This window comes from Marmota marmota, unplaced genomic scaffold (assembly GCF_001458135.2).
Source record: "Marmota marmota marmota unplaced genomic scaffold, marMar, whole genome shotgun sequence".
Classification (NCBI taxonomy): domain Eukaryota; kingdom Metazoa; phylum Chordata; class Mammalia; order Rodentia; family Sciuridae; genus Marmota; species Marmota marmota.
In genome coordinates, this window is record NW_026000016.1 from 145,716 (window position 1) to 155,494 (window position 9,779).

Below are 9,779 nucleotides of genomic sequence, written 5' to 3' on the forward strand. Positions count from 1 at the left end.
AGATTTCTAGGTATAGAATTCTAAATATAGAACATAACAAAATGCATGACATGTCTTTATACACTAAAAACTAGAAAACATTTACAAATAAAAATAAAAACCCCCAAATAAGTAAAGATTTTATATCAAGTTTATACGTCATTCAACTAAAAATTGTTCAAAACTCAATTCTCCTTAAAGTTGTCTATCATTTTGATGTAAATCTAATAAAATTTTAGGGTTCATTTTTGGAAATTTGCAAAATGATTCTAAAATGTATATAGAAATTAAGAGCTCCTAAATCAGCTGAAGAGTTAACCAATTTACTTTACCTGATGTCAGGATATATTATAAAGCTACAATGATTAAGATGACATGGTATTGATTAATGAAGAGACAGGTCAGTGGATCAGGATAATAGCATATATCAACTCATTTTCAGTCAAGGAAGTATGCAGCAGGATTTTCACCAAAATACATAAATTGACTCTAATTATAAGGAGAAATAACAAACACAAATTGAAAGATATTCTACAAAATGAAAGCCTCATCCTTTCCAAAGATATCAAGGTTAAAAAAGACAATGACTGAGCCATCATTTAAAATTAAAGAAATATAAAGGCACATAAGAACTAAATGTGGTTATCACTTGGTATCGGTGGATATCCTGGATACCAAAATTTGTAGATGCTCAGACATCATATATAAAGTGTAGCATTTGCATATGATTTATGCACATTCTCTTTCATACTTTAAATCATCTGTAGATTCCTTAGGATGCCCCCAAAATTGCAAATGTCATGTAAATAGTTTTTTATATCATTTATGAAATAATGATCTAGAAGGAATAGTCTATACCTCTTCAGTGCAGGTGCAACCATCATTAGCCTACCTAAATAGTATAAGTCACTAGCAACAAAACTTTTTTTCAAGTTCTAATTGATTCACAGTTGAATTTGAGGATTCAGAACACAGGGAGGGCCAATTGTATGGTATATCATCTTAGACAGGATCCTGAATGAGGTAAAAAAAATTACAACATATTCCCTTGCCAGACATAGTGGTGCACACCTATGATCCCAGCAACTTGGAAGGCTGAGGCTGGGGGATTGTAAGTTCAAAGCCCAGCCTCAGCAACTTATTGAGACCCTCTCCTAAAACACAATTTAAAAAAAAAGGAGTTGGGGAGCATCTCTGGGTTCAATCCCAGTTAAAAAAATAAAAATAGGAGATTCTCAGGACAATGGTAAAATGTGAATGATGTCTGAGATAATGATATACTAATGTTTGATATATTAATGATATACTTTATAATTTGATGACTATGCATGTAAGTGAATGTCCTTCACCTTAGGAAACTGAATTATTTAGAATTAAAACGCATGATTATATCTCCACCTTACTCTGAAATAATTCAGAAAAAGTCAGATTTTTTATAAAACAAATGGACAAATGATAATTTGTGAATCTGTGTGAAATGTATGCATAAACTCTCTTATAGTTCTTAGAACATTTCTGTGAATTTGAACTATTTCAATTTTTAAAAAGTTATTAAAATGTAAAAATTTAATAAGAAAAAAGAAGAAGTAAAAGTAAAACCTCCCAAAGCATACCAACCTACTTAGACTAAAGTTTTTAAAATGACCCACAGGTACTGTACAATCCTGACCCCATTTTCTGTTTTATTGCCCTCCATCCAAAGACGAGCACATACACATCTATACTTGAATGAGTTGGGTTTATTACTTGTTGCAGCAATGGAAACACACATCTTGGGGAATTGTGGAACATTTCAGTTAAAGGATTTTAATACAATTTGCTACAGGAGTGGGGTTTTGGTTAGGCTATTTCAAGACAGATCCAAGGAGGTGGTGCTTTGCTCTGCATTAGGTATATGAGGAAGCAGGGACCATATTATAATTGCTTATCTTAATAAATCTTAGCTTAAAAAGGTAAAATCAGAACAGGCTAGAATTGTACTTAGAGGTACCTTTCACTCATGGATCAGGGTATGGGTTCTCTTGGTCTTGCTTTTAGTTGAGATAACGTTCATGTCTGGCCTATCTTTAAACATACTCACAAAATGATCTTGTTTTTATCTTGATGCATCATGGTCTGAGGATAGATTTGTTTGATGATGAGGTCCTGGGAAATTGTTCATTTTTCAACAGGAGAACACAAAACACTAGTCATGCATGTCAGGCCAGTTTATAGCAACATCAAAGCTTCATTGATTGTACCAGTCCAGGTCCTGGATGTCAAAGGCTGCTTTACTTTTTCTCACTGTGCAATTTTATTTATGTGTCAACAGAGTTAGATAGAATGGTATACTCTCTACATGATGAAATGAAACCAGTTGATTATTCTCTTCTGGTTATTCTTTTGACATAGGTCAATCATGGCATTGAGAGATGTTGAAACATTTTAAAGTTTTTCGTATTTGTGACTTGTGAAATTTTCTTTATTTTTTTCTTCTTAGTAATTTGCAGCAAAAATTAAAAAAAAAATTGAAGGTACTGTGGGTCCTACTTTATAGTAGCAAGTAACATTAGAATGCTAGCATGGAAGGAAGTAAAACTCAAAAAAGAAATTCCAGAAAATATTGATGACAGTAGCCTTAACGAATTGGTGCGGGGCCGGGGGAGAAGGAAGAATTCTGATTGAAATAAATAAATAAATAAGGAAAACACAGAAGCAAACCTAAGCCAGAAAAGGAAGCTTTGGGCCACAAAGGAGTAAAGTCTAATGTGGTTCCCACCTGGCTTGCAATTGCAGTATGGCCAAGACTCTGGTTCATGCACAGCAGGTTTCTGTGTTTCTGTTTCCTGGCAATGTTTACTGGCCCTAGGCTCAGCTCCCAACCAGAAACAAATTGAAAGTTCTTCCAAATAATGTTCCTATGATTTCCACCATCTTCATCCCAAATAATATCAATTCAAATATTCAGAGTCCTTTCTAAAATCTCGATCAACATGACAAAATTTACATGACCAAAGTGACCACCAATAGGATAGTCATTTTAAAAGATCTTTTCAGAAGCAATGACTTATTCATTCATTTTTAAAAGTATCCAATTTTAATTCCTAGCATTTAGGAAATCTTTACATCATATGTTAACATAAAATTGATTCTGATTCTACAGTGGAAGAGCTAAAATCCAGAGATACCTGGAAAAACAAATGTTCCTTAATGATTCTAATTTGGAGGAACTTTCTGATACCTTGTTGTGAATGATTTGTTCTCACTAACTTTCTAATTTCCTATATCCACACAGTTAAGATAATGAGACTGGTCACTGAAAATCATCATTTTCTGAAATTTTAACCTACCCACGAAAACATGAAGAAACTCCAGCAAAATTCCTTTTTTTCTGGCAATAAACGTGAAACATAATAGTGTCTCATGGTGTTTCCGTGAGCCTGATAGAGGCGTAGAGTTTTCCAGAAGAATTGGTTTTACCTTCAGTATCACAAACAGAGCAGCTGCTGTGAGACAAGCTGGAGCTTGAAGTATGATCTGAGGATAAATCTTAAGATCCAAATCATTTTAGCAAAATTATATTTTCTGTTTTGTGAAATCAAATTTGTCAACATTTCCTTTTTATGGTTTTCAGTAATCTAATATTAAATAAAATTCTCCCCCTCTTTTTCTAGTTCTGTATGGTTTCACTTTTTTGTTGTTGTTTATTGTAAACCTTGATGCGCCTGAAATTTCCTATGGCATTTGGAATGAAGAATGGTCAAGGTTTTTTGAGTGGAAATGAAAGATACAAAGGAGAGAATGATGCTTTTATTTACATACACAGAAAAAGAGGAACACACACACACACACACACACTCTTTCACTCTCTCCACACACACACACACACACACACACACACTGGCATACTTATTAAAAAGTCTCAGAAAAGATACACAAGAAATTAATAATTTCTTTGGAAATAGGAACATATGCACAGCAGCCATAGAAATGCATGGGTATTAAAAAGACATTTGTTTTTTGTAAAAAGTAATACAGTGAAGTTAGAATGATGTTTTGCCAGGGGCTCATTCTAGGGCAAAGAAAGGTGGAAGGAAGGCTGGATGGTTTTCTGGACCTCATGGTTTGTGAGGAGTGGAAGACAGAACACCCCACTCTAAATGGCTGTGGAGGGAATAATGAAGTTAAGAACGAATCTGCTTTAGTTGAGAAAAGGAGATTTAAGAAATGACATGCTATTTGAAAATGTCTAGGATCTATACTAAATTTAGAGTGGAGTACCTGTATCAAAAGATAGAGCAATGGAGCAGTCATGAGTAGTGATAAAAGAGAACTGAAGAGAACCTCAATAGTTATCCTTGTTACCTTGTTTCTCCCTCTTATTCATTCAGCCGGTCACCAACAACCTTCCCATTTTACTTCCTAAATATCTCTTAAATCATCCACTTCTCTTAAGGGACTTCAAGGGATAACCATCTCTCACCTTAACTAATAAATAGCTTCCTAATTGGCTTTTCTGTGTCCATTCTTGCCCTCCTGAAATTCCTGTCCTTGGTGAACAGATTGATGGCTTTGAAATGCTGATTAGATCACCACAGTGCTTCAAAGTCTTTAATGGCTTCCTTCCTATCACAATTAGGGTAAAAATCAAATTCATTACCATGACATAGAATCAATTCAAAGTCTGTGGGTTACTCACATATCACAGTCTCTTAGCCTGGACTCACCACCAGAGACAAACTGGCCTTCTTGCAGCCCCTCCAACCCACAGACACTTCTCAATATTCTGGGCCACCTGCCTCCAAGATTCTCTTTGAAATTCTTGCATATTTCAGCTCAGCTGCCACTTCTCTGAAGAAGTCTTGCTTGTTCTGATCCCTCTATTATCCACTTGATAGCACCAAGTATTTCTTCATAGGACTTTAATAAGATTAGTGCTATTCTTGTTTGCATGGCTATTTGCAGAATAACTGTCACTAGTCTGTAAGTCTGTGAATGACAGAAGCTGGCTTGTATTTAGAAAGTATTCACTGCATATATGCTGGATGAACAACAAGACCAAAATGAATGAATGAACAAATGTATGAGCTGAATGAATCAAGGGAGAGGCACTGGCCAGTGAGTACATAACGGCAGCCTGGCAGCTTGCAGTTGGTTGAATAAATGATACATCAGCACTTTGGTTGTTAGACAAGGATGACAGGGATTGGGGCAGCACTGGATTAAAGAACTTTAAGATACCAAGATGACGGCTCCACAGAGAAGCAATGACCTATAACCTATCTACTGTAGTAAAAATGACCAACACTGGTGGTATGTGTGTGAGGGGGTCTTTTTATTGTTTTTAACATTGACAGAAACTACTCAGTTTCTTCAAAATATACATTTCCAATAGTTTAAGCAAAGTTTTTCCTATTATGTCCATAAAATTCTACAGTCACAGTCCCAATTTAATAACGTCCTCATATAACGATTCTATAATAGCTGAAACAGATAAAATAAATTCTATGTAATGATACTGAGAAAATTACCTAATACAAAAGGGAAAATAAAGAATTTAAGCTAAATCCTATTAGGAGGAAAAAAATAAAACCATAGTATTTGTATGTATAAATGCCACTTCTGTTTGTATAGTATATTCTAAAATTAATTAGAATAAACTCTGCTTGAATTTATTTCAGTGCAGATATTTGTGCCTTTATATACTTAATTCATAGCAAATGGTACAAAATTCCTGTAACAGGATTAGAACATGGGCTCCCTTTCCATAAAATATTTATCATGTAACTAGGGTAAAACTATTTTTCAGTATTTGTGTGCGTGTGTGTGTGTGTGTGTGTGTGTATGCACGCATACATAGTACATATATATTATATAGTGCATATTTACTGCATATATGTATGCTACACATATGTATAAATTATTTCATATGTTTATGTGAATATGACTAAAACATATTTAAAGGCAACAAAACAGTAATTTTAAAGTAAATAGTAAAATCAGTCATAAAAACTATTAATATAATCATTAATATATTTATTAATGTAAGTATTTATTAGTCATAATAAATATTTATTAATCACTTCCTATATGGTATCTCTTATGCTAGACCTAAAACTTATCTTAAAAATATTTTCTCTGATTCTCATAACCATTGTCAGGAATGTTAGATATCTTCATTTTCAAATGATGAAAGTAAAGACAAGAAAACTAAAGTAAGTAAAATTTCCAAAGCTATAATGGACAGTATGCATCTGACTTCAAAATATCTAAGTTTATTAATATTTATCAAAAATAAAAAGAGGGCTGAGGTTGTGGCTCAGTGATAGATACTTGTCTAGCACATGTAAGGCACTAGGTTTGATTCTCAGCACCATAAGTAAATAAATAAATAAATATCCATCAACAACTAATAAAATATTTAAAAATGAATAAATAAAAATAAAGCAAAACTTATTGAATGTTTATTCTTCTGGGTTTTCTGGGTGAGTTTACAGTACATGTCACATAATCTTCAAGGTCAAAGTATGAGGTACGTGGCACCAAATATTTATTATCATGCTTTTTAGGACTAAATTCATATTATTAATTAGCTAATCTGATAAACTCATCTCAATCTAAAATATTCCAGGTAAATGCTTCATATCCTACTCTCATCCTTCCATTTCAGCTAGACACCATTGTCCTGTTTATATTGCTGTGACCACTGATAACTCTCAATGTAACAATGAGAAGAGTATGAATGTCCCATTTTTTGGGAGGAGAACAACAACAAAGAGACTTTTGGAAGGCCCCTGGTTAACCCTGAATGAGCAGCAACCTGCATGAACCTAGGAGCCCTGGGCCTGCTGTGTTATGAAGACTCTCTCAACAGAGAGGGAGGATTGATGGATCTGAAGTCAGTTTTGCTAGAATCATCAAATATTTTATCTGTCCAGCTTCAGCCTCCAGAATTGAGGGCAAGTGGTTTTGTGTCTTAATTTAACACCTGAAAATTATACATATTTAAAAATCCCAGATAAACCAGAGACTGGCATAGACAAATTTTATTACTATTTTTATATACGATTTCTATGCTTTATTTATTTTCCATAAGAATCCAAGAGGCAAATTGGTCAATTCATTGAATCAGTGGATACTAAGGAACTACTAGTACACTGAATCTAAATATAACTTTAGAACATAAAAATGGTCTTGCAGAGATAATAAGTAGGCACAAAATTACTCTGAGAAGGTGGCGAGATGATAAAGTCATACCATTTGCTTAGGAGAGACATAGTACTTCTGACACAATATTGGAAAGAAATTTTTCCCACAAATCTTCAATAACATAAAGAAGAAATTAAAAAATAATAAATTGAAGCTAGTAGAATCAAAATTTTCAAAAAGACAAAAAAAAATCCAAAGAGTTTTCATGTCATTATTTCATTTATTCCTTTATGTTATGGTTGGGATCAGGAATGACCACCCAGAAGTTCATACATTAGGCAGTGCTGTAAGGTTCAAAGGTGAAATGATTGGATCATGAGGGCTCCAATCTCATCAGAAGATTAATCATTTGAATGGATTGTGGTAGGCAGATGGGATATGGCTTGAGGAGGAGGTCACTGTGGGCATGCCCTTGGGGACTTTATCCACCACCCTGAACCCCTCCTGACTGTCAGGAATTGAACAGTTTTTCCCCTCTGCACCCTTCCGCCATTATGGTTATGCATTGGAGTCAGCTGAACATGGACTGAGAGCTCTGAAACTTGAGCCAAAATTAACATTCTCTTTCTCTAAGTTGTTCTTGTCATCAAGCGTTTTAGTCATAGTGATGAAAAGCTGACCAACACACTCTATATAATAAAAAACCGGCCGTCACTTTTATGCCAGGCACATTGCTCTGTGACAAGGATATAGTGGAGAAGAAGACAAGTATTTGTCCTCATGGTATTTGTTCTCCAACAAAAGAGAAAACGACAGTCCAGCTGAGCTTCTGTGGAAGAAGAGTTTTCTGATGGTATTGCTAAGAATACAACATTTGATTAGAGAAGTTAATTCAGTGAAGGAGAAGCCCTGCAGATCAGGGTAAGGGAATTCTAAATGTAAGAACTTATGCAGGTGAGGAGTTTGCATTTTGGGAAGTTCTCAAGGAAGTCCCTGTGGTCAGATTCTAAGGGGCAAGGTACTGCATTTCAGGAGGACAGTCAGGTCAGCAGGTGCTGTCTGCAGTTTTTATGATCCATCATAAAGTTTTTGGTTTACTCTGATAAGATGAGCTACTGTTAATTTTTGTCTAGAATTGTGGGATAGCTGTTGATGGACCTTTATTTTATTCATTTTCTATATGTGATGCTGAGAATAGAACCCAGTGCCTCACACATGCTAGGCATGTGCTCTACCACTGAGCTACAACCTCAGCCCTTGTGTTCTTTTTCATAATAAGAAGCAGAAGAGCATATTTACATCCATGTAGTAAGTTATAATAAAGTTTGACAACTAATATAATTCTCTATAAGTAGAACTGAATAATGTAACTAATGCTAAGAAGGATCAGTGATACCAGGAGAAGAAGGAACCATTGGTAATGACTCCACAGATGAGTTAGTTACCAAACTGCCTTAAAAAATAAACAAGTGTTGGGGGAATCCAAGATGGCGGGCCAGAGGGAGGCAGCATTCTGTGTCCTCCGTGACCGCAGACTCAAGTAGTGAGTATACTGCTTCTCTGCGGGCCATATTCCTGCTTCTTTGCAGGAATCACAGCCACCATGCCCGTCTACGGCTCCAGGCTTCAGCATCAGAGTAGGTCTCCCAACTACTTGCCCACACAGGACCATTGGGTACTCAAGTGGGACCAGTGTCATCAGCACCTGCATAGAACTTTTGGCCACACCCCAAACAGAAATCACAAATGCTGCTCCCACACAGGACATCCAGCAGCTTCCCACACGCAGGAACTCCAGCTGCTACTCCCATGTGGACCCCCATCTACCAACAAAGGGCCCCCTGGTTGCCACCATCTTGGGACACTGCAGCAGCAAAAATAGTCCCCTGCCTGCAATGGCCTGCCTGCATCTGAGAACCTCACATAGGCTAGGAAGTCAGCCAACATCCACACACTGCAAGCCACAGAGTTCATTTCTGAACTAATCATCCAACACCATTGCCTGGCTCCACCCCCTCCATCCAATCTGACACCCCAACGCTGAAAGCAGTCTCCTTCATCTTGGGGTAACTTCATCACCATATTCAGTGGGGCAACTCCTAGTTTGGAACTGGCCAGGTACCCAGTTTCTAATGCCCCGTCTCCCCAGTAGCTGCTAGCCTGGCACAGTGACACCCTGGTTACCTTCGCCATCCTGAGGGTGGAGATATCAGCTAACAACAGACAATCCCACTATTGGATGAGAAGGAAGCAGGAAAGATACTGATATCTAATTCAAACAATCCCCATTTCTTCCTTCAAGATTTCTTTTTCCTCTCCCTCTCAACTCTCCTGCCCTCACATCCCCAAAATATGTGAAACCAAGTACTTTTCATGAATTAGGATTTTGAGGACTGGGACATCTAAATAGTATATTACAATTGTGTTGATTATTCCTTCTGTTTGTTTATTTTCCTTTTTTTCCAACCAATTTCTACTATTTTAGTGTTTTTATAAATTTTTTATATATATGTGTGTTTGTTTTATGCACTCTACTGTCTTCCCACTTACTTGTCTACCCAATATAAGATATAATAACTAAGATATAATAACTCAATGTCCTCACCTCCTACTTTCTCAGCATATCATCCTACTCCTCAGCCCTGGTTCTTTGCCCACCATCAGAAACTGTA

At 36.1% G+C, this 9,779-nt stretch overlaps 1 protein-coding gene across 1 annotated transcript in view; it reads right to left on the reverse strand.

Moving 5' to 3' along the window:
• Malrd1 (MAM and LDL receptor class A domain containing 1) overlaps positions 1-9,779 on the reverse strand; it is a 503,883-nt gene that overhangs the window by 145,475 nt on the left and 348,629 nt on the right. The window lies entirely within an intron of this gene.